At 52.1% G+C, this 20,462-nt stretch overlaps 62 non-coding genes across 62 annotated transcripts; 41 read left to right on the forward strand and 21 right to left on the reverse strand.

Moving 5' to 3' along the window:
* The first annotated feature begins 196 nt into the window (after positions 1 to 196).
* On the forward strand, positions 197 to 269 carry Trnav-cac (transfer RNA valine (anticodon CAC)). Its single transcript has one exon. It is a non-coding gene; the product is annotated as a tRNA-Val (tRNA).
* A 193-nt stretch (positions 270 to 462) lies between these two features.
* On the reverse strand, positions 463 to 534 carry Trnap-ugg (transfer RNA proline (anticodon UGG)). Its single transcript has one exon. It is a non-coding gene; the product is annotated as a tRNA-Pro (tRNA).
* A 412-nt stretch (positions 535 to 946) lies between these two features.
* Positions 947 to 1,019, forward strand: Trnav-cac (transfer RNA valine (anticodon CAC)). Its single transcript has one exon. It is a non-coding gene; the product is annotated as a tRNA-Val (tRNA).
* A 158-nt stretch (positions 1,020 to 1,177) lies between these two features.
* On the forward strand, positions 1,178 to 1,250 carry Trnav-aac (transfer RNA valine (anticodon AAC)). Its single transcript has one exon. It is a non-coding gene; the product is annotated as a tRNA-Val (tRNA).
* Positions 1,251 to 1,443: 193 nt separating this feature from the next.
* Trnap-ugg (transfer RNA proline (anticodon UGG)) lies at positions 1,444 to 1,515 on the reverse strand. Its single transcript has one exon. It is a non-coding gene; the product is annotated as a tRNA-Pro (tRNA).
* A 412-nt stretch (positions 1,516 to 1,927) lies between these two features.
* Positions 1,928 to 2,000, forward strand: Trnav-cac (transfer RNA valine (anticodon CAC)). The gene has a single exon. It is a non-coding gene; the product is annotated as a tRNA-Val (tRNA).
* Positions 2,001 to 2,158: 158 nt separating this feature from the next.
* Trnav-aac (transfer RNA valine (anticodon AAC)) lies at positions 2,159 to 2,231 on the forward strand. The gene has a single exon. It is a non-coding gene; the product is annotated as a tRNA-Val (tRNA).
* A 193-nt stretch (positions 2,232 to 2,424) lies between these two features.
* Positions 2,425 to 2,496, reverse strand: Trnap-ugg (transfer RNA proline (anticodon UGG)). Its single transcript has one exon. It is a non-coding gene; the product is annotated as a tRNA-Pro (tRNA).
* Positions 2,497 to 2,908: 412 nt separating this feature from the next.
* Trnav-cac (transfer RNA valine (anticodon CAC)) lies at positions 2,909 to 2,981 on the forward strand. The gene has a single exon. It is a non-coding gene; the product is annotated as a tRNA-Val (tRNA).
* A 193-nt stretch (positions 2,982 to 3,174) lies between these two features.
* Trnap-ugg (transfer RNA proline (anticodon UGG)) lies at positions 3,175 to 3,246 on the reverse strand. The gene has a single exon. It is a non-coding gene; the product is annotated as a tRNA-Pro (tRNA).
* A 412-nt stretch (positions 3,247 to 3,658) lies between these two features.
* Positions 3,659 to 3,731, forward strand: Trnav-cac (transfer RNA valine (anticodon CAC)). The gene has a single exon. It is a non-coding gene; the product is annotated as a tRNA-Val (tRNA).
* Positions 3,732 to 3,889: 158 nt separating this feature from the next.
* On the forward strand, positions 3,890 to 3,962 carry Trnav-aac (transfer RNA valine (anticodon AAC)). Its single transcript has one exon. It is a non-coding gene; the product is annotated as a tRNA-Val (tRNA).
* A 193-nt stretch (positions 3,963 to 4,155) lies between these two features.
* Trnap-ugg (transfer RNA proline (anticodon UGG)) lies at positions 4,156 to 4,227 on the reverse strand. Its single transcript has one exon. It is a non-coding gene; the product is annotated as a tRNA-Pro (tRNA).
* A 412-nt stretch (positions 4,228 to 4,639) lies between these two features.
* Positions 4,640 to 4,712, forward strand: Trnav-cac (transfer RNA valine (anticodon CAC)). Its single transcript has one exon. It is a non-coding gene; the product is annotated as a tRNA-Val (tRNA).
* A 158-nt stretch (positions 4,713 to 4,870) lies between these two features.
* On the forward strand, positions 4,871 to 4,943 carry Trnav-aac (transfer RNA valine (anticodon AAC)). Its single transcript has one exon. It is a non-coding gene; the product is annotated as a tRNA-Val (tRNA).
* A 193-nt stretch (positions 4,944 to 5,136) lies between these two features.
* Trnap-ugg (transfer RNA proline (anticodon UGG)) lies at positions 5,137 to 5,208 on the reverse strand. The gene has a single exon. It is a non-coding gene; the product is annotated as a tRNA-Pro (tRNA).
* A 412-nt stretch (positions 5,209 to 5,620) lies between these two features.
* Positions 5,621 to 5,693, forward strand: Trnav-cac (transfer RNA valine (anticodon CAC)). The gene has a single exon. It is a non-coding gene; the product is annotated as a tRNA-Val (tRNA).
* A 158-nt stretch (positions 5,694 to 5,851) lies between these two features.
* Trnav-aac (transfer RNA valine (anticodon AAC)) lies at positions 5,852 to 5,924 on the forward strand. Its single transcript has one exon. It is a non-coding gene; the product is annotated as a tRNA-Val (tRNA).
* A 193-nt stretch (positions 5,925 to 6,117) lies between these two features.
* On the reverse strand, positions 6,118 to 6,189 carry Trnap-ugg (transfer RNA proline (anticodon UGG)). Its single transcript has one exon. It is a non-coding gene; the product is annotated as a tRNA-Pro (tRNA).
* Positions 6,190 to 6,601: 412 nt separating this feature from the next.
* Positions 6,602 to 6,674, forward strand: Trnav-cac (transfer RNA valine (anticodon CAC)). The gene has a single exon. It is a non-coding gene; the product is annotated as a tRNA-Val (tRNA).
* A 158-nt stretch (positions 6,675 to 6,832) lies between these two features.
* Trnav-aac (transfer RNA valine (anticodon AAC)) lies at positions 6,833 to 6,905 on the forward strand. Its single transcript has one exon. It is a non-coding gene; the product is annotated as a tRNA-Val (tRNA).
* Positions 6,906 to 7,098: 193 nt separating this feature from the next.
* Positions 7,099 to 7,170, reverse strand: Trnap-ugg (transfer RNA proline (anticodon UGG)). Its single transcript has one exon. It is a non-coding gene; the product is annotated as a tRNA-Pro (tRNA).
* A 412-nt stretch (positions 7,171 to 7,582) lies between these two features.
* Trnav-cac (transfer RNA valine (anticodon CAC)) lies at positions 7,583 to 7,655 on the forward strand. The gene has a single exon. It is a non-coding gene; the product is annotated as a tRNA-Val (tRNA).
* A 158-nt stretch (positions 7,656 to 7,813) lies between these two features.
* On the forward strand, positions 7,814 to 7,886 carry Trnav-aac (transfer RNA valine (anticodon AAC)). Its single transcript has one exon. It is a non-coding gene; the product is annotated as a tRNA-Val (tRNA).
* Positions 7,887 to 8,079: 193 nt separating this feature from the next.
* Trnap-ugg (transfer RNA proline (anticodon UGG)) lies at positions 8,080 to 8,151 on the reverse strand. Its single transcript has one exon. It is a non-coding gene; the product is annotated as a tRNA-Pro (tRNA).
* Positions 8,152 to 8,563: 412 nt separating this feature from the next.
* Positions 8,564 to 8,636, forward strand: Trnav-cac (transfer RNA valine (anticodon CAC)). Its single transcript has one exon. It is a non-coding gene; the product is annotated as a tRNA-Val (tRNA).
* A 158-nt stretch (positions 8,637 to 8,794) lies between these two features.
* Positions 8,795 to 8,867, forward strand: Trnav-aac (transfer RNA valine (anticodon AAC)). Its single transcript has one exon. It is a non-coding gene; the product is annotated as a tRNA-Val (tRNA).
* Positions 8,868 to 9,060: 193 nt separating this feature from the next.
* Positions 9,061 to 9,132, reverse strand: Trnap-ugg (transfer RNA proline (anticodon UGG)). The gene has a single exon. It is a non-coding gene; the product is annotated as a tRNA-Pro (tRNA).
* Positions 9,133 to 9,544: 412 nt separating this feature from the next.
* Trnav-cac (transfer RNA valine (anticodon CAC)) lies at positions 9,545 to 9,617 on the forward strand. The gene has a single exon. It is a non-coding gene; the product is annotated as a tRNA-Val (tRNA).
* Positions 9,618 to 9,775: 158 nt separating this feature from the next.
* On the forward strand, positions 9,776 to 9,848 carry Trnav-aac (transfer RNA valine (anticodon AAC)). Its single transcript has one exon. It is a non-coding gene; the product is annotated as a tRNA-Val (tRNA).
* Positions 9,849 to 10,041: 193 nt separating this feature from the next.
* On the reverse strand, positions 10,042 to 10,113 carry Trnap-ugg (transfer RNA proline (anticodon UGG)). The gene has a single exon. It is a non-coding gene; the product is annotated as a tRNA-Pro (tRNA).
* Positions 10,114 to 10,525: 412 nt separating this feature from the next.
* Trnav-cac (transfer RNA valine (anticodon CAC)) lies at positions 10,526 to 10,598 on the forward strand. The gene has a single exon. It is a non-coding gene; the product is annotated as a tRNA-Val (tRNA).
* Positions 10,599 to 10,756: 158 nt separating this feature from the next.
* On the forward strand, positions 10,757 to 10,829 carry Trnav-aac (transfer RNA valine (anticodon AAC)). The gene has a single exon. It is a non-coding gene; the product is annotated as a tRNA-Val (tRNA).
* A 193-nt stretch (positions 10,830 to 11,022) lies between these two features.
* Trnap-ugg (transfer RNA proline (anticodon UGG)) lies at positions 11,023 to 11,094 on the reverse strand. The gene has a single exon. It is a non-coding gene; the product is annotated as a tRNA-Pro (tRNA).
* A 412-nt stretch (positions 11,095 to 11,506) lies between these two features.
* Positions 11,507 to 11,579, forward strand: Trnav-cac (transfer RNA valine (anticodon CAC)). Its single transcript has one exon. It is a non-coding gene; the product is annotated as a tRNA-Val (tRNA).
* A 158-nt stretch (positions 11,580 to 11,737) lies between these two features.
* Positions 11,738 to 11,810, forward strand: Trnav-aac (transfer RNA valine (anticodon AAC)). The gene has a single exon. It is a non-coding gene; the product is annotated as a tRNA-Val (tRNA).
* Positions 11,811 to 12,003: 193 nt separating this feature from the next.
* On the reverse strand, positions 12,004 to 12,075 carry Trnap-ugg (transfer RNA proline (anticodon UGG)). Its single transcript has one exon. It is a non-coding gene; the product is annotated as a tRNA-Pro (tRNA).
* A 412-nt stretch (positions 12,076 to 12,487) lies between these two features.
* Trnav-cac (transfer RNA valine (anticodon CAC)) lies at positions 12,488 to 12,560 on the forward strand. Its single transcript has one exon. It is a non-coding gene; the product is annotated as a tRNA-Val (tRNA).
* A 158-nt stretch (positions 12,561 to 12,718) lies between these two features.
* Positions 12,719 to 12,791, forward strand: Trnav-aac (transfer RNA valine (anticodon AAC)). Its single transcript has one exon. It is a non-coding gene; the product is annotated as a tRNA-Val (tRNA).
* A 193-nt stretch (positions 12,792 to 12,984) lies between these two features.
* On the reverse strand, positions 12,985 to 13,056 carry Trnap-ugg (transfer RNA proline (anticodon UGG)). Its single transcript has one exon. It is a non-coding gene; the product is annotated as a tRNA-Pro (tRNA).
* Positions 13,057 to 13,468: 412 nt separating this feature from the next.
* Positions 13,469 to 13,541, forward strand: Trnav-cac (transfer RNA valine (anticodon CAC)). Its single transcript has one exon. It is a non-coding gene; the product is annotated as a tRNA-Val (tRNA).
* Positions 13,542 to 13,699: 158 nt separating this feature from the next.
* Positions 13,700 to 13,772, forward strand: Trnav-aac (transfer RNA valine (anticodon AAC)). Its single transcript has one exon. It is a non-coding gene; the product is annotated as a tRNA-Val (tRNA).
* A 193-nt stretch (positions 13,773 to 13,965) lies between these two features.
* On the reverse strand, positions 13,966 to 14,037 carry Trnap-ugg (transfer RNA proline (anticodon UGG)). The gene has a single exon. It is a non-coding gene; the product is annotated as a tRNA-Pro (tRNA).
* A 412-nt stretch (positions 14,038 to 14,449) lies between these two features.
* Positions 14,450 to 14,522, forward strand: Trnav-cac (transfer RNA valine (anticodon CAC)). Its single transcript has one exon. It is a non-coding gene; the product is annotated as a tRNA-Val (tRNA).
* Positions 14,523 to 14,680: 158 nt separating this feature from the next.
* Trnav-aac (transfer RNA valine (anticodon AAC)) lies at positions 14,681 to 14,753 on the forward strand. Its single transcript has one exon. It is a non-coding gene; the product is annotated as a tRNA-Val (tRNA).
* A 193-nt stretch (positions 14,754 to 14,946) lies between these two features.
* On the reverse strand, positions 14,947 to 15,018 carry Trnap-ugg (transfer RNA proline (anticodon UGG)). The gene has a single exon. It is a non-coding gene; the product is annotated as a tRNA-Pro (tRNA).
* A 412-nt stretch (positions 15,019 to 15,430) lies between these two features.
* On the forward strand, positions 15,431 to 15,503 carry Trnav-cac (transfer RNA valine (anticodon CAC)). The gene has a single exon. It is a non-coding gene; the product is annotated as a tRNA-Val (tRNA).
* Positions 15,504 to 15,661: 158 nt separating this feature from the next.
* Positions 15,662 to 15,734, forward strand: Trnav-aac (transfer RNA valine (anticodon AAC)). The gene has a single exon. It is a non-coding gene; the product is annotated as a tRNA-Val (tRNA).
* A 193-nt stretch (positions 15,735 to 15,927) lies between these two features.
* Positions 15,928 to 15,999, reverse strand: Trnap-ugg (transfer RNA proline (anticodon UGG)). The gene has a single exon. It is a non-coding gene; the product is annotated as a tRNA-Pro (tRNA).
* A 412-nt stretch (positions 16,000 to 16,411) lies between these two features.
* Positions 16,412 to 16,484, forward strand: Trnav-cac (transfer RNA valine (anticodon CAC)). Its single transcript has one exon. It is a non-coding gene; the product is annotated as a tRNA-Val (tRNA).
* A 158-nt stretch (positions 16,485 to 16,642) lies between these two features.
* Trnav-aac (transfer RNA valine (anticodon AAC)) lies at positions 16,643 to 16,715 on the forward strand. The gene has a single exon. It is a non-coding gene; the product is annotated as a tRNA-Val (tRNA).
* A 193-nt stretch (positions 16,716 to 16,908) lies between these two features.
* Trnap-ugg (transfer RNA proline (anticodon UGG)) lies at positions 16,909 to 16,980 on the reverse strand. Its single transcript has one exon. It is a non-coding gene; the product is annotated as a tRNA-Pro (tRNA).
* Positions 16,981 to 17,392: 412 nt separating this feature from the next.
* Positions 17,393 to 17,465, forward strand: Trnav-cac (transfer RNA valine (anticodon CAC)). The gene has a single exon. It is a non-coding gene; the product is annotated as a tRNA-Val (tRNA).
* Positions 17,466 to 17,623: 158 nt separating this feature from the next.
* Positions 17,624 to 17,696, forward strand: Trnav-aac (transfer RNA valine (anticodon AAC)). The gene has a single exon. It is a non-coding gene; the product is annotated as a tRNA-Val (tRNA).
* Positions 17,697 to 17,889: 193 nt separating this feature from the next.
* On the reverse strand, positions 17,890 to 17,961 carry Trnap-ugg (transfer RNA proline (anticodon UGG)). Its single transcript has one exon. It is a non-coding gene; the product is annotated as a tRNA-Pro (tRNA).
* Positions 17,962 to 18,373: 412 nt separating this feature from the next.
* Positions 18,374 to 18,446, forward strand: Trnav-cac (transfer RNA valine (anticodon CAC)). The gene has a single exon. It is a non-coding gene; the product is annotated as a tRNA-Val (tRNA).
* Positions 18,447 to 18,604: 158 nt separating this feature from the next.
* Positions 18,605 to 18,677, forward strand: Trnav-aac (transfer RNA valine (anticodon AAC)). The gene has a single exon. It is a non-coding gene; the product is annotated as a tRNA-Val (tRNA).
* Positions 18,678 to 18,870: 193 nt separating this feature from the next.
* On the reverse strand, positions 18,871 to 18,942 carry Trnap-ugg (transfer RNA proline (anticodon UGG)). The gene has a single exon. It is a non-coding gene; the product is annotated as a tRNA-Pro (tRNA).
* Positions 18,943 to 19,354: 412 nt separating this feature from the next.
* Trnav-cac (transfer RNA valine (anticodon CAC)) lies at positions 19,355 to 19,427 on the forward strand. Its single transcript has one exon. It is a non-coding gene; the product is annotated as a tRNA-Val (tRNA).
* A 158-nt stretch (positions 19,428 to 19,585) lies between these two features.
* Trnav-aac (transfer RNA valine (anticodon AAC)) lies at positions 19,586 to 19,658 on the forward strand. Its single transcript has one exon. It is a non-coding gene; the product is annotated as a tRNA-Val (tRNA).
* Positions 19,659 to 19,851: 193 nt separating this feature from the next.
* On the reverse strand, positions 19,852 to 19,923 carry Trnap-ugg (transfer RNA proline (anticodon UGG)). The gene has a single exon. It is a non-coding gene; the product is annotated as a tRNA-Pro (tRNA).
* Positions 19,924 to 20,335: 412 nt separating this feature from the next.
* Positions 20,336 to 20,408, forward strand: Trnav-cac (transfer RNA valine (anticodon CAC)). The gene has a single exon. It is a non-coding gene; the product is annotated as a tRNA-Val (tRNA).
* Positions 20,409 to 20,462: the final 54 nt, after the last annotated feature.

Genomic DNA, 20,462 nt, shown 5'->3' on the forward strand with positions numbered 1-20,462 from the left:
AATCACGACTGCGGGAAACGCCGCTATTTCGTTAGGGGTGCTACGGCAGACACCTTCTCGAGCACCCCGAAGACTTCTTGAGCCCTTGGCTGTGATGGTTTCCAGGCTGTCAAAAGAACTGTCGCGTGTGCATTCACGGACGGGAGAGAGGCTGAGGTAATTGCGAGTGAACGGAGATGGACTCCTCCCGTTCGCAGTTTCCGTAGTGTAGCGGTTATCACGTCTGCTTCACACGCAGAAGGTCCCCGGTTCGATCCCGGGCGGGAACACTTTTTTATCATTAAAAACAAGACATACTAACATGCATCTGCTACCATCTGTACCCAAAAACCTTCGTAATCGCCTTCACACGTCAGATCAGTGTCAATTGCTCACATCAAATATGAATTTCATTTGATACTGACGCCGAGCATTTTGCGTCGACTCGGCCACTCACGTGCGACCAGTTTGCACAAAACGCTAGGGCTCGTCCGGGATTTGAACCCGGGACCTCCTGCACCCAAAGCAGGAATCATACCCCTAGACCAACGAGCCATCTGACGTGGCAAATGACTATTATTTCAGTGCACTGGGTCCCTCGATGTGGTCCAGGGTGCTCTGGAAAGTCTCGTGTAGGCTGGCGGGATGGGGGCGGCGCGAATTCCCGCGGTCGGCGGCCTTCCTGGGCTATTGGTACCTTCATGTAGAGCTGCCGCTGGGCTCGCACTCCCTGCTGCTAAGAAAGTGATTGCTTTTGCTGCTATGATTTGCAATCACGACTGCGGGAAACGCCGCTATTTCGTTAGGGGTGCTACGGCAGACACCTTCTCGAGCACCCCGAAGACTTCTTGAGCCCTTGGCTGTGATGGTTTCCAGGCTGTCAAAAGAACTGTCGCGTGTGCATTCACGGACGGGAGAGAGGCTGAGGTAATTGCGAGTGAACGGAGATGGACTCCTCCCGTTCGCAGTTTCCGTAGTGTAGCGGTTATCACGTGTGCTTCACACGCAGAAGGTCCCCGGTTCGATCCCGGGCGGGAACAGTATTTTCCTGCCTATGTCGTATTGTACTCCAGTGAGCCACGACATGCGAGGATCTTCTGCATGTACCTTTGTTCTGCAAGTAGCGCATTTATTTAATTTCTTAGTAACGATGACAACACCAGCACGAGTTGTCTCTAATGTAAGGCGCACACAAGTAGTTTCCGTGGTGTAGCGGTTATCACGTCTGCCTAACACGCAGAAGGTCCCCGTGTCGATCCCGGGCGGAAACACTTTTTTATCATTAAAAACAAGACATACTAACATGCATCTGCTACCATCTGTACCCAAAAACCTTCGTAATCGCCTTCACACGTCAGATCAGTGTCAATTGCTCACATCAAATATGAATTTCATTTGATACTGACGCCGAGCATTTTGCGTCGACTCAGCCACTCACGTGCGACCAGTTTGCACAAAACGCTAGGGCTCGTCCGGGATTTGAACCCGGGACCTCCTGCACCCAAAGCAGGAATCATACCCCTAGACCAACGAGCCATCTGACGTGGCAAATGACTATTATTTCAGTGCATTGGGTCCCTCGATGTGGTCCAGGGTGCTCTGGAAAGTCTCGTGTAGGCTGGCGGGATGGGGGCGGCGCGAATTCCCGCGGTCGGCGGCCTTCCTGGGCTATTGGTACCTTCATGTAGAGCTGCCGCTGGGCTCGCACTCCCTGCTGCTAAGAAAGTGATTGCTTTTGCTGCTATGATTTGCAATCACGACTGCGGGAAACGCCGCTATTTCGTTAGGGGTGCTACGGCAGACACCTTCTCGAGCACCCCGAAGACTTCTTGAGCCCTTGGCTGTGATGGTTTCCAGGCTGTCAAAAGAACTGTCGCGTGTGCATTCACGGACGGGAGAGAGGCTGAGGTAATTGCGAGTGAACGGAGATGGACTCCTCCCGTTCGCAGTTTCCGTAGTGTAGCGGTTATCACGACTGCTTCACACGCAGAAGGTCCCCGGTTCGATCCCGGGCGGGAACAGTATTTTCCTGCCTATGTCGTATTGTACTCCAGTGAGCCACGACATGCGAGGATCTTCTGCATGTACCTTTGTTCTGCAAGTAGCGCATTTATTTAATTTCTTAGTAACGATGACAACACCAGCACGAGTTGTCTCTAATGTAAGGCGCACACAAGTAGTTTCCGTGGTGTAGCGGTTATCACGTCTGCCTAACACGCAGAAGGTCCCCGTGTCGATCCCGGGCGGAAACACTTTTTTATCATTAAAAACAAGACATACTAACATGCATCTGCTACCATCTGTACCCAAAAACCTTCGTAATCGCCTTCACACGTCAGATCAGTGTCAATTGCTCACATCAAATATGAATTTCATTTGATACTGACGCCGAGCATTTTGCGTCGACTCAGCCACTCACGTGCGACCAGTTTGCACAAAACGCTAGGGCTCGTCCGGGATTTGAACCCGGGACCTCCTGCACCCAAAGCAGGAATCATACCCCTAGACCAACGAGCCATCTGACGTGGCAAATGACTATTATTTCAGTGCATTGGGTCCCTCGATGTGGTCCAGGGTGCTCTGGAAAGTCTCGTGTAGGCTGGCGGGATGGGGGCGGCGCGAATTCCCGCGGTCGGCGGCCTTCCTGGGCTATTGGTACCTTCATGTAGAGCTGCCGCTGGGCTCGCACTCCCTGCTGCTAAGAAAGTGATTGCTTTTGCTGCTATGATTTGCAATCACGACTGCGGGAAACGCCGCTATTTCGTTAGGGGTGCTACGGCAGACACCTTCTCGAGCACCCCGAAGACTTCTTGAGCCCTTGGCTGTGATGGTTTCCAGGCTGTCAAAAGAACTGTCGCGTGTGCATTCACGGACGGGAGAGAGGCTGAGGTAATTGCGAGTGAACGGAGATGGACTCCTCCCGTTCACAGTTTCCGTAGTGTAGCGGTTATCACGTCTGCTTCACACGCAGAAGGTCCCCGGTTCGATCCCGGGCGGGAACACTTTTTTATCATTAAAAACAAGACATACTAACATGCATCTGCTACCATCTGTACCCAAAAACCTTCGTAATCGCCTTCACACGTCAGATCAGTGTCAATTGCTCACATCAAATATGAATTTCATTTGATACTGACGCCGAGCATTTTGCGTCGACTCGGCCACTCACGTGCGACCAGTTTGCACAAAACGCTAGGGCTCGTCCGGGATTTGAACCCGGGACCTCCTGCACCCAAAGCAGGAATCATACCCCTAGACCAACGAGCCATCTGACGTGGCAAATGACTATTATTTCAGTGCACTGGGTCCCTCGATGTGGTCCAGGGTGCTCTGGAAAGTCTCGTGTAGGCTGGCGGGATGGGGGCGGCGCGAATTCCCGCGGTCGGCGGCCTTCCTGGGCTATTGGTACCTTCATGTAGAGCTGCCGCTGGGCTCGCACTCCCTGCTGCTAAGAAAGTGATTGCTTTTGCTGCTATGATTTGCAATCACGACTGCGGGAAACGCCGCTATTTCGTTAGGGGTGCTACGGCAGACACCTTCTCGAGCACCCCGAAGACTTCTTGAGCCCTTGGCTGTGATGGTTTCCAGGCTGTCAAAAGAACTGTCGCGTGTGCATTCACGGACGGGAGAGAGGCTGAGGTAATTGCGAGTGAACGGAGATGGACTCCTCCCGTTCGCAGTTTCCGTAGTGTAGCGGTTATCACGTGTGCTTCACACGCAGAAGGTCCCCGGTTCGATCCCGGGCGGGAACAGTATTTTCCTGCCTATGTCGTATTGTACTCCAGTGAGCCACGACATGCGAGGATCTTCTGCATGTACCTTTGTTCTGCAAGTAGCGCATTTATTTAATTTCTTAGTAACGATGACAACACCAGCACGAGTTGTCTCTAATGTAAGGCGCACACAAGTAGTTTCCGTGGTGTAGCGGTTATCACGTCTGCCTAACACGCAGAAGGTCCCCGTGTCGATCCCGGGCGGAAACACTTTTTTATCATTAAAAACAAGACATACTAACATGCATCTGCTACCATCTGTACCCAAAAACCTTCGTAATCGCCTTCACACGTCAGATCAGTGTCAATTGCTCACATCAAATATGAATTTCATTTGATACTGACGCCGAGCATTTTGCGTCGACTCAGCCACTCACGTGCGACCAGTTTGCACAAAACGCTAGGGCTCGTCCGGGATTTGAACCCGGGACCTCCTGCACCCAAAGCAGGAATCATACCCCTAGACCAACGAGCCATCTGACGTGGCAAATGACTATTATTTCAGTGCATTGGGTCCCTCGATGTGGTCCAGGGTGCTTTGGAAAGTCTCGTGTAGGCTGGCGGGATGGGGGCGGCGCGAATTCCCGCGGTCGGCGGCCTTCCTGGGCTATTGGTACCTTCATGTAGAGCTGCCGCTGGGCTCGCACTCCCTGCTGCTAAGAAAGTGATTGCTTTTGCTGCTATGATTTGCAATCACGACTGCGGGAAACGCCGCTATTTCGTTAGGGGTGCTACGGCAGACACCTTCTCGAGCACCCCGAAGACTTCTTGAGCCCTTGGCTGTGATGGTTTCCAGGCTGTCAAAAGAACTGTCGCGTGTGCATTCACGGACGGGAGAGAGGCTGAGGTAATTGCGAGTGAACGGAGATGGACTCCTCCCGTTCGCAGTTTCCGTAGTGTAGCGGTTATCACGTCTGCTTCACACGCAGAAGGTCCCCGGTTCGATCCCGGGCGGGAACAGTATTTTCCTGCCTATGTCGTATTGTACTCCAGTGAGCCACGACATGTGAGGATCTTCTGCATGTACCTTTGTTCTGCAAGTAGCGCATTTATTTAATTTCTTAGTAACGATGACAACACCAGCACGAGTTGTCTCTAATGTAAGGCGCACACAAGTAGTTTCCGTGGTGTAGCGGTTATCACGTCTGCCTAACACGCAGAAGGTCCCCGTGTCGATCCCGGGCGGAAACACTTTTTTATCATTAAAAACAAGACATACTAACATGCATCTGCTACCATCTGTACCCAAAAACCTTCGTAATCGCCTTCACACGTCAGATCAGTGTCAATTGCTCACATCAAATATGAATTTCATTTGATACTGACGCCGAGCATTTTGCGTCGACTCAGCCACTCACGTGCGACCAGTTTGCACAAAACGCTAGGGCTCGTCCGGGATTTGAACCCGGGACCTCCTGCACCCAAAGCAGGAATCATACCCCTAGACCAACGAGCCATCTGACGTGGCAAATGACTATTATTTCAGTGCATTGGGTCCCTCGATGTGGTCCAGGGTGCTCTGGAAAGTCTCGTGTAGGCTGGCGGGATGGGGGCGGCGCGAATTCCCGCGGTCGGCGGCCTTCCTGGGCTATTGGTACCTTCATGTAGAGCTGCCGCTGGGCTCGCACTCCCTGCTGCTAAGAAAGTGATTGCTTTTGCTGCTATGATTTGCAATCACGACTGCGGGAAACGCCGCTATTTCGTTAGGGGTGCTACGGCAGACACCTTCTCGAGCACCCCGAAGACTTCTTGAGCCCTTGGCTGTGATGGTTTCCAGGCTGTCAAAAGAACTGTCGCGTGTGCATTCACGGACGGGAGAGAGGCTGAGGTAATTGCGAGTGAACGGAGATGGACTCCTCCCGTTCGCAGTTTCCGTAGTGTAGCGGTTATCACGTCTGCTTCACACGCAGAAGGTCCCCGGTTCGATCCCGGGCGGGAACAGTATTTTCCTGCCTATGTCGTATTGTACTCCAGTGAGCCACGACATGTGAGGATCTTCTGCATGTACCTTTGTTCTGCAAGTAGCGCATTTATTTAATTTCTTAGTAACGATGACAACACCAGCACGAGTTGTCTCTAATGTAAGGCGCACACAAGTAGTTTCCGTGGTGTAGCGGTTATCACGTCTGCCTAACACGCAGAAGGTCCCCGTGTCGATCCCGGGCGGAAACACTTTTTTATCATTAAAAACAAGACATACTAACATGCATCTGCTACCATCTGTACCCAAAAACCTTCGTAATCGCCTTCACACGTCAGATCAGTGTCAATTGCTCACATCAAATATGAATTTCATTTGATACTGACGCCGAGCATTTTGCGTCGACTCAGCCACTCACGTGCGACCAGTTTGCACAAAACGCTAGGGCTCGTCCGGGATTTGAACCCGGGACCTCCTGCACCCAAAGCAGGAATCATACCCCTAGACCAACGAGCCATCTGACGTGGCAAATGACTATTATTTCAGTGCACTGGGTCCCTCGATGTGGTCCAGGGTGCTCTGGAAAGTCTCGTGTAGGCTGGCGGGATGGGGGCGGCGCGAATTCCCGCGGTCGGCGGCCTTCCTGGGCTATTGGTACCTTCATGTAGAGCTGCCGCTGGGCTCGCACTCCCTGCTGCTAAGAAAGTGATTGCTTTTGCTGCTATGATTTGCAATCACGACTGCGGGAAACGCCGCTATTTCGTTAGGGGTGCTACGGCAGACACCTTCTCGAGCACCCCGAAGACTTCTTGAGCCCTTGGCTGTGATGGTTTCCAGGCTGTCAAAAGAACTGTCGCGTGTGCATTCACGGACGGGAGAGAGGCTGAGGTAATTGCGAGTGAACGGAGATGGACTCCTCCCGTTCGCAGTTTCCGTAGTGTAGCGGTTATCACGTCTGCTTCACACGCAGAAGGTCCCCGGTTCGATCCCGGGCGGGAACAGTATTTTCCTGCCTATGTCGTATTGTACTCCAGTGAGCCACGACATCTGAGGATCTTCTGCATGTACCTTTGTTCTGCAAGTAGCGCATTTATTTAATTTCTTAGTAACGATGACAACACCAGCACGAGTTGTCTCTAATGTAAGGCGCACACAAGTAGTTTCCGTGGTGTAGCGGTTATCACGTCTGCCTAACACGCAGAAGGTCCCCGTGTCGATCCAGGGCGGAAACACTTTTTTATCATTAAAAACAAGACATACTAACATGCATCTGCTACCATCTGTACCCAAAAACCTTCGTAATCGCCTTCACACGTCAGATCAGTGTCAATTGCTCACATCAAATATGAATTTCATTTGATACTGACGCCGAGCATTTTGCGTCGACTCAGCCACTCACGTGCGACCAGTTTGCACAAAACGCTAGGGCTCGTCCGGGATTTGAACCCGGGACCTCCTGCACCCAAAGCAGGAATCATACCCCTAGACCAACGAGCCATCTGACGTGGCAAATGACTATTATTTCAGTGCACTGTGTCCCTCGATGTGGTCCAGGGTGCTCTGGAAAGTCTCGTGTAGGCTGGCGGGATGGGGGCGGCGCGAATTCCCGCGGTCGGCGGCCTTCCTGGGCTATTGGTACCTTCACGTAGAGCTGCCGCTGGGCTCGCACTCCCTGCTGCTAAGAAAGTGATTGCTTTTGCTGCTATGATTTGCAATCACGACTGCGGGAAACGCCGCTATTTCGTTAGGGGTGCTACGGCAGACACCTTCTCGAGCACCCCGAAGACTTCTTGAGCCCTTGGCTGTGATGGTTTCCAGGCTGTCAAAAGAACTGTCGCGTGTGCATTCACGGACGGGAGAGAGGCTGAGGTAATTGCGAGTGAACGGAGATGGACTCCTCCCGTTCGCAGTTTCCGTAGTGTAGCGGTTATCACGTCTGCTTCACACGCAGAAGGTCCCCGGTTCGATCCCGGGCGGGAACAGTATTTTCCTGCCTATGTCGTATTGTACTCCAGTGAGCCACGACATGCGAGGATCTTCTGCATGTACCTTTGTTCTGCAAGTAGCGCATTTATTTAATTTCTTAGTAACGATGACAACACCAGCACGAGTTGTCTCTAATGTAAGGCGCACACAAGTAGTTTCCGTGGTGTAGCGGTTATCACGTCTGCCTAACACGCAGAAGGTCCCCGTGTCGATCCCGGGCGGAAACACTTTTTTATCATTAAAAACAAGACATACTAACATGCATCTGCTACCATCTGTACCCAAAAACCTTCGTAATCGCCTTCACACGTCAGATCAGTGTCAATTGCTCACATCAAATATGAATTTCATTTGATACTGACGCCGAGCATTTTGCGTCGACTCAGCCACTCACGTGCGACCAGTTTGCACAAAACGCTAGGGCTCGTCCGGGATTTGAACCCGGGACCTCCTGCACCCAAAGCAGGAATCATACCCCTAGACCAACGAGCCATCTGACGTGGCAAATGACTATTATTTCAGTGCACTGTGTCCCTCGATGTGGTCCAGGGTGCTCTGGAAAGTCTCGTGTAGGCTGGCGGGATGGGGGCGGCGCGAATTCCCGCGGTCGGCGGCCTTCCTGGGCTATTGGTACCTTCACGTAGAGCTGCCGCTGGGCTCGCACTCCCTGCTGCTAAGAAAGTGATTGCTTTTGCTGCTATGATTTGCAATCACGACTGCGGGAAACGCCGCTATTTCGTTAGGGGTGCTACGGCAGACACCTTCTCGAGCACCCCGAAGACTTCTTGAGCCCTTGGCTGTGATGGTTTCCAGGCTGTCAAAAGAACTGTCGCGTGTGCATTCACGGACGGGAGAGAGGCTGAGGTAATTGCGAGTGAACGGAGATGGACTCCTCCCGTTCGCAGTTTCCGTAGTGTAGCGGTTATCACGTCTGCTTCACACGCAGAAGGTCCCCGGTTCGATCCCGGGCGGGAACAGTATTTTCCTGCCTATGTCGTATTGTACTCCAGTGAGCCACGACATGCGAGGATCTTCTGCATGTACCTTTGTTCTGCAAGTAGCGCATTTATTTAATTTCTTAGTAACGATGACAACACCAGCACGAGTTGTCTCTAATGTAAGGCGCACACAAGTAGTTTCCGTGGTGTAGCGGTTATCACGTCTGCCTAACACGCAGAAGGTCCCCGTGTCGATCCCGGGCGGAAACACTTTTTTATCATTAAAAACAAGACATACTAACATGCATCTGCTACCATCTGTACCCAAAAACCTTCGTAATCGCCTTCACACGTCAGATCAGTGTCAATTGCTCACATCAAATATGAATTTCATTTGATACTGACGCCGAGCATTTTGCGTCGACTCAGCCACTCACGTGCGACCAGTTTGCACAAAACGCTAGGGCTCGTCCGGGATTTGAACCCGGGACCTCCTGCACCCAAAGCAGGAATCATACCCCTAGACCAACGAGCCATCTGACGTGGCAAATGACTATTATTTCAGTGCATTGGGTCCCTCGATGTGGTCCAGGGTGCTCTGGAAAGTCTCGTGTAGGCTGGCGGGATGGGGGCGGCGCGAATTCCCGCGGTCGGCGGCCTTCCTGGGCTATTGGTACCTTCATGTAGAGCTGCCGCTGGGCTCGCACTCCCTGCTGCTAAGAAAGTGATTGCTTTTGCTGCTATGATTTGCAATCACGACTGCGGGAAACGCCGCTATTTCGTTAGGGGTGCTACGGCAGACACCTTCTCGAGCACCCCGAAGACTTCTTGAGCCCTTGGCTGTGATGGTTTCCAGGCTGTCAAAAGAACTGTCGCGTGTGCATTCACGGACGGGAGAGAGGCTGAGGTAATTGCGAGTGAACGGAGATGGACTCCTCCCGTTCGCAGTTTCCGTAGTGTAGCGGTTATCACGTCTGCTTCACACGCAGAAGGTCCCCGGTTCGATCCCGGGCGGGAACAGTATTTTCCTGCCTATGTCGTATTGTACTCCAGTGAGCCACGACATGTGAGGATCTTCTGCATGTACCTTTGTTCTGCAAGTAGCGCATTTATTTAATTTTTTAGTTACGATGACAACACCAGCACGAGTTGTCTCTAATGTAAGGCGCACACAAGTAGTTTCCGTGGTGTAGCGGTTATCACGTCTGCCTAACACGCAGAAGGTCCCCGTGTCGATCCCGGGCGGAAACACTTTTTTATCATTAAAAACAAGACATACTAACATGCATCTGCTACCATCTGTACCCAAAAACCTTCGTAATCGCCTTCACACGTCAGATCAGTGTCAATTGCTCACATCAAATATGAATTTCATTTGATACTGACGCCGAGCATTTTGCGTCGACTCAGCCACTCACGTGCGACCAGTTTGCACAAAACGCTAGGGCTCGTCCGGGATTTGAACCCGGGACCTCCTGCACCCAAAGCAGGAATCATACCCCTAGACCAACGAGCCATCTGACGTGGCAAATGACTATTATTTCAGTGCACTGGGTCCCTCGATGTGGTCCAGGGTGCTCTGGAAAGTCTCGTGTAGGCTGGCGGGATGGGGGCGGCGCGAATTCCCGCGGTCGGCGGCCTTCCTGGGCTATTGGTACCTTCATGTAGAGCTGCCGCTGGGCTCGCACTCCCTGCTGCTAAGAAAGTGATTGCTTTTGCTGCTATGATTTGCAATCACGACTGCGGGAAACGCCGCTATTTCGTTAGGGGTGCTACGGCAGACACCTTCTCGAGCACCCCGAAGACTTCTTGAGCCCTTGGCTGTGATGGTTTCCAGGCTGTCAAAAGAACTGTCGCGTGTGCATTCACGGACGGGAGAGAGGCTGAGGTAATTGCGAGTGAACGGAGATGGACTCCTCCCGTTCGCAGTTTCCGTAGTGTAGCGGTTATCACGTCTGCTTCACACGCAGAAGGTCCCCGGTTCGATCCCGGGCGGGAACAGTATTTTCCTGCCTATGTCGTATTGTACTCCAGTGAGCCACGACATGTGAGGATCTTCTGCATGTACCTTTGTTCTGCAAGTAGCGCATTTATTTAATTTCTTAGTAACGATGACAACACCAGCACGAGTTGTCTCTAATGTAAGGCGCACACAAGTAGTTTCCGTGGTGTAGCGGTTATCACGTCTGCCTAACACGCAGAAGGTCCCCGTGTCGATCCCGGGCGGAAACACTTTTTTATCATTAAAAACAAGACATACTAACATGCATCTGCTACCATCTGTACCCAAAAACCTTCGTAATCGCCTTCACACGTCAGATCAGTGTCAATTGCTCACATCAAATATGAATTTCATTTGATACTGACGCCGAGCATTTTGCGTCGACTCAGCCACTCACGTGCGACCAGTTTGCACAAAACGCTAGGGCTCGTCCGGGATTTGAACCCGGGACCTCCTGCACCCAAAGCAGGAATCATACCCCTAGACCAACGAGCCATCTGACGTGGCAAATGACTATTATTTCAGTGCACTGGGTCCCTCGATGTGGTCCAGGGTGCTCTGGAAAGTCTCGTGTAGGCTGGCGGGATGGGGGCGGCGCGAATTCCCGCGGTCGGCGGCCTTCCTGGGCTATTGGTACCTTCATGTAGAGCTGCCGCTGGGCTCGCACTCCCTGCTGCTAAGAAAGTGATTGCTTTTGCTGCTATGATTTGCAATCACGACTGCGGGAAACGCCGCTATTTCGTTAGGGGTGCTACGGCAGACACCTTCTCGAGCACCCCGAAGACTTCTTGAGCCCTTGGCTGTGATGGTTTCCAGGCTGTCAAAAGAACTGTCGCGTGTGCATTCACGGACGGGAGAGAGGCTGAGGTAATTGCGAGTGAACGGAGATGGACTCCTCCCGTTCGCAGTTTCCGTAGTGTAGCGGTTATCACGTCTGCTTCACACGCAGAAGGTCCCCGGTTCGATCCCGGGCGGGAACAGTATTTTCCTGCCTATGTCGTATTGTACTCCAGTGAGCCACGACATGTGAGGATCTTCTGCATGTACCTTTGTTCTGCAAGTAGCGCATTTATTTAATTTCTTAGTAACGATGACAACACCAGCACGAGTTGTCTCTAATGTAAGGCGCACACAAGTAGTTTCCGTGGTGTAGCGGTTATCACGTCTGCCTAACACGCAGAAGGTCCCCGTGTCGATCCCGGGCGGAAACACTTTTTTATCATTAAAAACAAGACATACTAACATGCATCTGCTACCATCTGTACCCAAAAACCTTCGTAATCGCCTTCACACGTCAGATCAGTGTCAATTGCTCACATCAAATATGAATTTCATTTGATACTGACGCCGAGCATTTTGCGTCGACTCAGCCACTCACGTGCGACCAGTTTGCACAAAACGCTAGGGCTCGTCCGGGATTTGAACCCGGGACCTCCTGCACCCAAAGCAGGAATCATACCCCTAGACCAACGAGCCATCTGACGTGGCAAATGACTATTATTTCAGTGCACTGGGTCCCTCGATGTGGTCCAGGGTGCTCTGGAAAGTCTCGTGTAGGCTGGCGGGATGGGGGCGGCGCGAATTCCCGCGGTCGGCGGCCTTCCTGGGCTATTGGTACCTTCATGTAGAGCTGCCGCTGGGCTCGCACTCCCTGCTGCTAAGAAAGTGATTGCTTTTGCTGCTATGATTTGCAATCACGACTGCGGGAAACGCCGCTATTTCGTTAGGGGTGCTACGGCAGACACCTTCTCGAGCACCCCGAAGACTTCTTGAGCCCTTGGCTGTGATGGTTTCCAGGCTGTCAAAAGAACTGTCGCGTGTGCATTCACGGACGGGAGAGAGGCTGAGGTAATTGCGAGTGAACGGAGATGGACTCCTCCCGTTCGCAGTTTCCGTAGTGTAGCGGTTATCACGTCTGCTTCACACGCAGAAGGTCCCCGGTTCGATCCCGGGCGGGAACAGTATTTTCCTGCCTATGTCGTATTGTACTCCAGTGAGCCACGACATCTGAGGATCTTCTGCATGTACCTTTGTTCTGCAAGTAGCGCATTTATTTAATTTCTTAGTAACGATGACAACACCAGCACGAGTTGTCTCTAATGTAAGGCGCACACAAGTAGTTTCCGTGGTGTAGCGGTTATCACGTCTGCCTAACACGCAGAAGGTCCCCGTGTCGATCCAGGGCGGAAACACTTTTTTATCATTAAAAACAAGACATACTAACATGCATCTGCTACCATCTGTACCCAAAAACCTTCGTAATCGCCTTCACACGTCAGATCAGTGTCAATTGCTCACATCAAATATGAATTTCATTTGATACTGACGCCGAGCATTTTGCGTCGACTCAGCCACTCACGTGCGACCAGTTTGCACAAAACGCTAGGGCTCGTCCGGGATTTGAACCCGGGACCTCCTGCACCCAAAGCAGGAATCATACCCCTAGACCAACGAGCCATCTGACGTGGCAAATGACTATTATTTCAGTGCACTGTGTCCCTCGATGTGGTCCAGGGTGCTCTGGAAAGTCTCGTGTAGGCTGGCGGGATGGGGGCGGCGCGAATTCCCGCGGTCGGCGGCCTTCCTGGGCTATTGGTACCTTCACGTAGAGCTGCCGCTGGGCTCGCACTCCCTGCTGCTAAGAAAGTGATTGCTTTTGCTGCTATGATTTGCAATCACGACTGCGGGAAACGCCGCTATTTCGTTAGGGGTGCTACGGCAGACACCTTCTCGAGCACCCCGAAGACTTCTTGAGCCCTTGGCTGTGATGGTTTCCAGGCTGTCAAAAGAACTGTCGCGTGTGCATTCACGGACGGGAGAGAGGCTGAGGTAATTGCGAGTGAACGGAGATGGACTCCTCCCGTTCGCAGTTTCCGTAGTGTAGCGGTTATCACGTCTGCTTCACACGCAGAAGGTCCCCGGTTCGATCCCGGGCGGGAACAGTATTTTCCTGCCTATGTCGTATTGTACTCCAGTGAGCCACGACATGCGAGGATCTTCTGCATGTACCTTTGTTCTGCAAGTAGCGCATTTATTTAATTTCTTAGTAACGATGACAACACCAGCACGAGTTGTCTCTAATGTAAGGCGCACACAAGTAGTTTCCGTGGTGTAGCGGTTATCACGTCTGCCTAACACGCAGAAGGTCCCCGTGTCGATCCCGGGCGGAAACACTTTTTTATCATTAAAAACAAGACATACTAACATGCATCTGCTACCATCTGTACCCAAAAACCTTCGTAATCGCCTTCACACGTCAGATCAGTGTCAATTGCTCACATCAAATATGAATTTCATTTGATACTGACGCCGAGCATTTTGCGTCGACTCAGCCACTCACGTGCGACCAGTTTGCACAAAACGCTAGGGCTCGTCCGGGATTTGAACCCGGGACCTCCTGCACCCAAAGCAGGAATCATACCCCTAGACCAACGAGCCATCTGACGTGGCAAATGACTATTATTTCAGTGCATTGGGTCCCTCGATGTGGTCCAGGGTGCTCTGGAAAGTCTCGTGTAGGCTGGCGGGATGGGGGCGGCGCGAATTCCCGCGGTCGGCGGCCTTCCTGGGCTATTGGTACCTTCATGTAGAGCTGCCGCTGGGCTCGCACTCCCTGCTGCTAAGAAAGTGATTGCTTTTGCTGCTATGATTTGCAATCACGACTGCGGGAAACGCCGCTATTTCGTTAGGGGTGCTACGGCAGACACCTTCTCGAGCACCCCGAAGACTTCTTGAGCCCTTGGCTGTGATGGTTTCCAGGCTGTCAAAAGAACTGTCGCGTGTGCATTCACGGACGGGAGAGAGGCTGAGGTAATTGCGAGTGAACGGAGATGGACTCCTCCCGTTCGCAGTTTCCGTAGTGTAGCGGTTATCACGTCTGCTTCACACGCAGAAGGTCCCCGGTTCGATCCCGGGCGGGAACAGTATTTTCCTGCCTATGTCGTATTGTACTCCAGTGAGCCACGACATGTGAGGATCTTCTGCATGTACCTTTGTTCTGCAAGTAGCGCATTTATTTAATTTTTTAGTTACGATGACAACACCAGCACGAGTTGTCTCTAATGTAAGGCGCACACAAGTAGTTTCCGTGGTGTAGCGGTTATCACGTCTGCCTAACACGCAGAAGGTCCCCGTGTCGATCCCGGGCGGAAACACTTTTTTATCATTAAAAACAAGACATACTAACATGCATCTGCTACCATCTGTACCCAAAAACCTTCGTAATCGCCTTCACACGTCAGATCAGTGTCAATTGCTCACATCAAATATGAATTTCATTTGATACTGACGCCGAGCATTTTGCGTCGACTCAGCCACTCACGTGCGACCAGTTTGCACAAAACGCTAGGGCTCGTCCGGGATTTGAACCCGGGACCTCCTGCACCCAAAGCAGGAATCATACCCCTAGACCAACGAGCCATCTGACGTGGCAAATGACTATTATTTCAGTGCACTGGGTCCCTCGATGTGGTCCAGGGTGCTCTGGAAAGTCTCGTGTAGGCTGGCGGGATGGGGGCGGCGCGAATTCCCGCGGTCGGCGGCCTTCCTGGGCTATTGGTACCTTCATGTAGAGCTGCCGCTGGGCTCGCACTCCCTGCTGCTAAGAAAGTGATTGCTTTTGCTGCTATGATTTGCAATCACGACTGCGGGAAACGCCGCTATTTCGTTAGGGGTGCTACGGCAGACACCTTCTCGAGCACCCCGAAGACTTCTTGAGCCCTTGGCTGTGATGGTTTCCAGGCTGTCAAAAGAACTGTCGCGTGTGCATTCACGGACGGGAGAGAGGCTGAGGTAATTGCGAGTGAACGGAGATGGACTCCTCCCGTTCGCAGTTTCCGTAGTGTAGCGGTTATCACGTCTGCTTCACACGCAGAAGGTCCCCGGTTCGATCCCGGGCGGGAACAGTATTTTCCTGCCTATGTCGTATTGTACTCCAGTGAGCCACGACATCTGAGGATCTTCTGCATGTACCTTTGTTCTGCAAGTAGCGCATTTATTTAATTTCTTAGTAACGATGACAACACCAGCACGAGTTGTCTCTAATGTAAGGCGCACACAAGTAGTTTCCGTGGTGTAGCGGTTATCACGTCTGCCTAACACGCAGAAGGTCCCCGTGTCGATCCAGGGCGGAAACACTTTTTTATCATTAAAAACAAGACATACTAACATGCATCTGCTACCATCTGTACCCAAAAACCTTCGTAATCGCCTTCACACGTCAGATCAGTGTCAATTGCTCACATCAAATATGAATTTCATTTGATACTGACGCCGAGCATTTTGCGTCGACTCAGCCACTCACGTGCGACCAGTTTGCACAAAACGCTAGGGCTCGTCCGGGATTTGAACCCGGGACCTCCTGCACCCAAAGCAGGAATCATACCCCTAGACCAACGAGCCATCTGACGTGGCAAATGACTATTATTTCAGTGCATTGGGTCCCTCGATGTGGTCCAGGGTGCTCTGGAAAGTCTCGTGTAGGCTGGCGGGATGGGGGCGGCGCGAATTCCCGCGGTCGGCGGCCTTCCTGGGCTATTGGTACCTTCATGTAGAGCTGCCGCTGGGCTCGCACTCCCTGCTGCTAAGAAAGTGATTGCTTTTGCTGCTATGATTTGCAATCACGACTGCGGGAAACGCCGCTATTTCGTTAGGGGTGCTACGGCAGACACCTTCTCGAGCACCCCGAAGACTTCTTGAGCCCTTGGCTGTGATGGTTTCCAGGCTGTCAAAAGAACTGTCGCGTGTGCATTCACGGACGGGAGAGAGGCTGAGGTAATTGCGAGTGAACGGAGATGGACTCCTCCCGTTCGCAGTTTCCGTAGTGTAGCGGTTATCACGTCTGCTTCACACGCAGAAGGTCCCCGGTTCGATCCCGGGCGGGAACAGTATTTTCCTGCCTATGTCGTATTGTACTCCAGTGAGCCACGACATGTGAGGATCTTCTGCATGTACCTTTGTTCTGCAAGTAGCGCATTTATTTAATTTCTTAGTAACGATGACAACACCAGCACGAGTTGTCTCTAATGTAAGGCGCACACAAGTAGTTTCCGTGGTGTAGCGGTTATCACGTCTGCCTAACACGCAGAAGGTCCCCGTGTCGATCCCGGGCGGAAACACTTTTTTATCATTAAAAACAAGACATACTAACATGCATCTGCTACCATCTGTACCCAAAAACCTTCGTAATCGCCTTCACACGTCAGATCAGTGTCAATTGCTCACATCAAATATGAATTTCATTTGATACTGACGCCGAGCATTTTGCGTCGACTCAGCCACTCACGTGCGACCAGTTTGCACAAAACGCTAGGGCTCGTCCGGGATTTGAACCCGGGACCTCCTGCACCCAAAGCAGGAATCATACCCCTAGACCAACGAGCCATCTGACGTGGCAAATGACTATTATTTCAGTGCACTGTGTCCCTCGATGTGGTCCAGGGTGCTCTGGAAAGTCTCGTGTAGGCTGGCGGGATGGGGGCGGCGCGAATTCCCGCGGTCGGCGGCCTTCCTGGGCTATTGGTACCTTCACGTAGAGCTGCCGCTGGGCTCGCACTCCCTGCTGCTAAGAAAGTGATTGCTTTTGCTGCTATGATTTGCAATCACGACTGCGGGAAACGCCGCTATTTCGTTAGGGGTGCTACGGCAGACACCTTCTCGAGCACCCCGAAGACTTCTTGAGCCCTTGGCTGTGATGGTTTCCAGGCTGTCAAAAGAACTGTCGCGTGTGCATTCACGGACGGGAGAGAGGCTGAGGTAATTGCGAGTGAACGGAGATGGACTCCTCCCGTTCGCAGTTTCCGTAGTGTAGCGGTTATCACGTCTGCTTCACACGCAGAAGGTCCCCGGTTCGATCCCGGGCGGGAACAGTATTTTCCTGCCTATGTCGTATTGTACTCCAGTGAGCCACGACATGTGAGGATCTTCTGCATGTACCTTTGTTCTGCAAGTAGCGCATTTATTTAATTTCTTAGTAACGATGACAACACCAGCACGAGTTGTCTCTAATGTAAGGCGCACACAAGTAGTTTCCGTGGTGTAGCGGTTATCACGTCTGCCTAACACGCAGAAGGTCCCCGTGTCGATCCCGGGCGGAAACACTTTTTTATCATTAAAAACAAGACATACTAACATGCATCTGCTACCATCTGTACCCAAAAACCTTCGTAATCGCCTTCACACGTCAGATCAGTGTCAATTGCTCACATCAAATATGAATTTCATTTGATACTGACGCCGAGCATTTTGCGTCGACTCAGCCACTCACGTGCGACCAGTTTGCACAAAACGCTAGGGCTCGTCCGGGATTTGAACCCGGGACCTCCTGCACCCAAAGCAGGAATCATACCCCTAGACCAACGAGCCATCTGACGTGGCAAATGACTATTATTTCAGTGCACTGGGTCCCTCGATGTGGTCCAGGGTGCTCTGGAAAGTCTCGTGTAGGCTGGCGGGATGGGGGCGGCGCGAATTCCCGCGGTCGGCGGCCTTCCTGGGCTATTGGTACCTTCATGTAGAGCTGCCGCTGGGCTCGCACTCCCTGCTGCTAAGAAAGTGATTGCTTTTGCTGCTATGATTTGCAATCACGACTGCGGGAAACGCCGCTATTTCGTTAGGGGTGCTACGGCAGACACCTTCTCGAGCACCCCGAAGACTTCTTGAGCCCTTGGCTGTGATGGTTTCCAGGCTGTCAAAAGAACTGTCGCGTGTGCATTCACGGACGGGAGAGAGGCTGAGGTAATTGCGAGTGAACGGAGATGGACTCCTCCCGTTCGCAGTTTCCGTAGTGTAGCGGTTATCACGTCTGCTTCACACGCAGAAGGTCCCCGGTTCGATCCCGGGCGGGAACAGTATTTTCCTGCCTATGTCGTATTGTACTCCAGTGAGCCACGACATGTGAGGATCTTCTGCATGTACCTTTGTTCTGCAAGTAGCGCATTTATTTAATTTCTTAGTAACGATGACAACACCAGCACGAGTTGTCTCTAATGTAAGGCGCACACAAGTAGTTTCCGTGGTGTAGCGGTTATCACGTCTGCCTAACACGCAGAAGGTCCCCGTGTCGATCCCGGGCGGAAACACTTTTTTATCATTAAAAACAAGACATACTAACATGCATCTGCTACCATCTGTACCCAAAAACCTTCGTAATCGCCTTCACACGTCAGATCAGTGTCAATTGCTCACATCAAATATGAATTTCATTTGATACTGACGCCGAGCATTTTGCGTCGACTCAGCCACTCACGTGCGACCAGTTTGCACAAAACGCTAGGGCTCGTCCGGGATTTGAACCCGGGACCTCCTGCACCCAAAGCAGGAATCATACCCCTAGACCAACGAGCCATCTGACGTGGCAAATGACTATTATTTCAGTGCACTGGGTCCCTCGATGTGGTCCAGGGTGCTCTGGAAAGTCTCGTGTAGGCTGGCGGGATGGGGGCGGCGCGAATTCCCGCGGTCGGCGGCCTTCCTGGGCTATTGGTACCTTCATGTAGAGCTGCCGCTGGGCTCGCACTCCCTGCTGCTAAGAAAGTGATTGCTTTTGCTGCTATGATTTGCAATCACGACTGCGGGAAACGCCGCCATTTCGTTAGGGGTGCTACGGCAGACACCTTCTCGAGCACCCCGAAGACTTCTTGAGCCCTTGGCTGTGATGGTTTCCAGGCTGTCAAAAGAACTGTCGCGTGTGCATTCACGGACGGGAGAGAGGCTGAGGTAATTGCGAGTGAACGGAGATGGACTCCTCCCGTTCGCAGTTTCCGTAGTGTAGCGGTTATCACGTCTGCTTCACACGCAGAAGGTCCCCGGTTCGATCCCGGGCGGGAACAGTATTTTCCTGCCTATGTCGTATTGTACTCCAGTGAGCCACGACATCTGAGGATCTTCTGCATGTACCTTTGTTCTGCAAGTAGCGCATTTATTTAATTTCTTAGTAACGATGACAACACCAGCACGAGTTGTCTCTAATGTAAGGCGCACACAAGTAGTTTCCGTGGTGTAGCGGTTATCACGTCTGCCTAACACGCAGAAGGTCCCCGTGTCGATCCAGGGCGGAAACACTTTTTTATCATTAAAAACAAGACATACTAACATGCATCTGCTACCATCTGTACCCAAAAACCTTCGTAATCGCCTTCACACGTCAGATCAGTGTCAATTGCTCACATCAAATATGAATTTCATTTGATACTGACGCCGAGCATTTTGCGTCGACTCAGCCACTCACGTGCGACCAGTTTGCACAAAACGCTAGGGCTCGTCCGGGATTTGAACCCGGGACCTCCTGCACCCAAAGCAGGAATCATACCCCTAGACCAACGAGCCATCTGACGTGGCAAATGACTATTATTTCAGTGCATTGGGTCCCTCGATGTGGTCCAGGGTGCTCTGGAAAGTCTCGTGTAGGCTGGCGGGATGGGGGCGGCGCGAATTCCCGCGGTCGGCGGCCTTCCTGGGCTATTGGTACCTTCATGTAGAGCTGCCGCTGGGCTCGCACTCCCTGCTGCTAAGAAAGTGATTGCTTTTGCTGCTATGATTTGCAATCACGACTGCGGGAAACGCCGCTATTTCGTTAGGGGTGCTACGGCAGACACCTTCTCGAGCACCCCGAAGACTTCTTGAGCCCTTGGCTGTGATGGTTTCCAGGCTGTCAAAAGAACTGTCGCGTGTGCATTCACGGACGGGAGAGAGGCTGAGGTAATTGCGAGTGAACGGAGATGAACTCCTCCCGTTCGCAGTTTCCGTAGTGTAGCGGTTATCACGTCTGCTTCACACGCAGAAGGTCCCCGGTTCGATCCCGGGCGGAAACAGTATTTTCCTGCCTATGTCGTATTGTACTCCAGTGAGCCACGACATGTGAGGAT

This window comes from Schistocerca gregaria, chromosome 2 (genome assembly GCF_023897955.1).
Source record: "Schistocerca gregaria isolate iqSchGreg1 chromosome 2, iqSchGreg1.2, whole genome shotgun sequence".
NCBI classification, from domain to species: Eukaryota; Metazoa; Arthropoda; class Insecta; order Orthoptera; family Acrididae; genus Schistocerca; species Schistocerca gregaria.